We start from the raw sequence: 3,220 nt of genomic DNA, 5'->3' as shown, positions 1-3,220 counted from the left end.
GAGGAACCGGAGACTCTAAACTATTCCAGAGCAAAAGTCGATCAGGAAATTCTATGAAGTAACTCGGTCGGGTCTTCATAGGAGGAACCGGAGACTCTAAACTATTTCAGAGCCAAAGTCGATCGGGAAATTCTATGAAGTAACTCGGTCGGGTCTTCATAGGAGGAACCGAAGACTCTAAACTATTCCAGAGCAAAATTCGATCGGGAAATTCTATGAAGTAACTCGGTCGGGACTTCATAGGAGGAACCGAAGACTCTAAACTATTTCAGTGACAAATTCAACCGGGAAATTCTATGAAGAAACTCGGTCGAGTCTTCATAGGAGGAACCGGAGACTCTAAACTATTCCAGAGCAAAAGTCGATCGGGAAATTGTATGAATTAACTCGGTCGGGTCTTCATAGGAGGAACCGGAGACTCTAAACTATTCCAGAGCAAAAGTCGATCGGGAAATTCCATGAAGTAACTCGGTCGGGTCTTCATAGGAGGAACCGGAGACTCTAAACTATTTCAGAGCCAAAGTCGATCGGGAAATTCTATGAAGTAACTCGGTCGGGTCTTTATAGGAGGAACCGGAGACTCTAAACTATTCCTGAGCAAAAGTCGATCGGGAAATTCAATGAAGTAACTCGGTCGGTCATCATAGGAGGAACCGGAGACACTAAACTATTTCAGAGCAAATGTAACACCCCTAGAAAGCCTAGATAAGAAAGTAAGGATAATGAGAGTACGAATGAAAAGAAGGTGTAAATATTCTAAGTTAAATATTAAGATGGATTTAGATGATTAAAACTTTATGAAAGAAAAATAAAGTTGAGAGTATAAATTATCTATGCATGATTTAAAATGTATGGAATTAATATGGACAAAAGGAAGAAATATGAGATAATATATATATGTATGAAATATTTATGCATAATGCATAATATAGTAATATACGAATTATTATGTACAAAAGAAAATAAAATGTTAGAAGAGAGATTGAACCTTGGATCTCTTGTAAGGAACATGTATAGGATACCAAAGGGGATAGGAGAATTATTGATAAGGAGAGAAAGGATTAAGTAGTTAAGAATAAGAAAGGATTCTTTCTACTTAAAAGGAAAAGGAAGTAAAAAGAAATAAAAATATACATAAACAAGTTTTGATCCTTGGTTCTCTTGTGGATGCATGCATGTGTTAACCAAGTGGGATAGGAGAGGATATTGTAAGAGGAGAGATAGGAATTTTAATTAAAGGAGAGAAAAGAGAGAAATTAAGGGAAAGAAAAGAGAGAACTCAAAAGGCATTTCTCTAGAATATTCTTGTCATTTAAGGGGAGAAATGAATAGGGAGGATGGATCAAGTCAAGTTTCCTCCCCTCATTTTAGTATAAATAGGCATGGAGGGGTGACTTCAACTTCATCCCCCACTCATTCTCCTCCTCTCCTCCCTTTTGTGCCGAGACTCACCTCTCCCTCTCTTCTTCTTCTTGTTGCCGAGCAACACAAGAGGAAGAACCTCTTCTTCCTCTTCACTCTCTCCCTCTTTCTCTCTTGTTGTTGCCGAGCAACACAAGAGGAAAGAGAAGCCTCTTCTTCCTCCTCCTCTCCACCAAAAGACCTAGCCACTCCTCTCCTCCATTGGTGCCGAGCAAAGCAAGCAAGGAAGAAAGGTCCAAGCAAGTTCTCAACTCTAGGAAACTTAAGCGAAGAAGGTAAGCTTCTCACCTGTGGTACAAGGCTTTTATATATTTTTCAGATTTTATGAGGATTTTAAAACCTAGAAACAAGTTTGAGAAAATTCGGTTAAGAAGAGCTTTCGAAATCTAGTGAGGTGTAACTAAGTCTACACTACATGATAGATTTTCTATGCCATAGAAAAGGGATCTTCTTCATGTTTTTACACCTATATGATGCTTGATCAAAGGAGTACTTAACCCTAGAATTTCGGCCAAAAATATTTTTAAGAGGCTAGAGAAATTATTGTTTTACCCAACTAGTACGAGGATCTCCCTATGAAATGTTAAGGATCATGTATTTGTTTTCTTGTTTAGAAGATAATTGAAAATAAAAGAAAAAAAAAAGGGAAAGGAACCTAGGAAGTGTTATACATAATGAGAAAGAATGAAATTTATGCTATATATATGCCATGATATGTGATAGCATAGGAAATGCTATACATAATGAGAAAAGAATGAAATTTATGTTATGTATATGTCATGATATGTGATAGCATAGGAAATGCTATACATAATGAGAAAAGAATGAAATTTATGTTATGTATATGCCATGATATGTGTTAGCATAAGAAATGCTATACATAATGAGAAGAAATGAAAAATAAAATGCATGAAAGATTGTTAGGGATATGATATGATAGTTATGCATGATAAATTATTTTTGTATGGTTTGTACCAAGGGTGGGCTCCGTAAACGCCCCGGGGTCGATGGAATAAGACTCGGGCCTCATCAGAAATGGGCTTCTGAATGCCCTAGGTCGATGGAGTAAGACTCGGACCTAGTATGTATGTATGGTAGGGTTCAAGACTTGCTACCTTGGACCTACTTAAGAAGCGCGCGCATTATGTATGTGGTACAAACCGAGATCCCCTCTAATGATGATATGAATTTCAAGTACTTATAAGTATAAGTTTTCAAATTCATGATGCATTGCCTACATATGTGCTTGAATTATCTGATGATTAGATATTATGTCACGTGATATTATGATATGACTATGAATATGATACCCTTGTATGTCGTATGCTTATGATACCTCGCATGATATTGATATGCAATGATATGAATTCGGTTTTAGTGAGTAGGAAAGGAACTTACTGAGCCATGAGTGCTCATAGCTTACTTTCCTTGTACCGCAGATAAAGAAGCTGGATGAGCTAGAGGAGCAACAGGAGGAGCAGATAGTGATGTGTGTGGTGGTGGCTCGGCAAAGAACGATCCAGACAAATTAATATGATTAGTTATAGAATCAACATATGCACATTTGAACAAATCAGAATATGTGATATTATGCTTAATAAATTAAATTCTTTAAAGTTTTTATTCTTCCGCTGTTATAACTAAAGCATGTACGTAAGTAGTATAAGAACGTAGCACCACCTTTGGTTGGGTAAGAAGGGTGGGCGTTTACAGCAAAAGTCGATTGGTAAATTCTATGAAGTAACTCGGTCGGGTCTTCATAGGAGGAACCGGAGACTCTAAACTATTCCAGAGCAAA

This window comes from Zingiber officinale, chromosome 3A (genome assembly GCF_018446385.1).
Source record: "Zingiber officinale cultivar Zhangliang chromosome 3A, Zo_v1.1, whole genome shotgun sequence".
In the NCBI taxonomy this organism is placed as follows: Eukaryota; Viridiplantae; Streptophyta; class Magnoliopsida; order Zingiberales; family Zingiberaceae; genus Zingiber; species Zingiber officinale.
The sequence above is the reverse complement of the archived record's forward strand: the minus strand, read 5'-3'. Positions refer to the sequence as shown.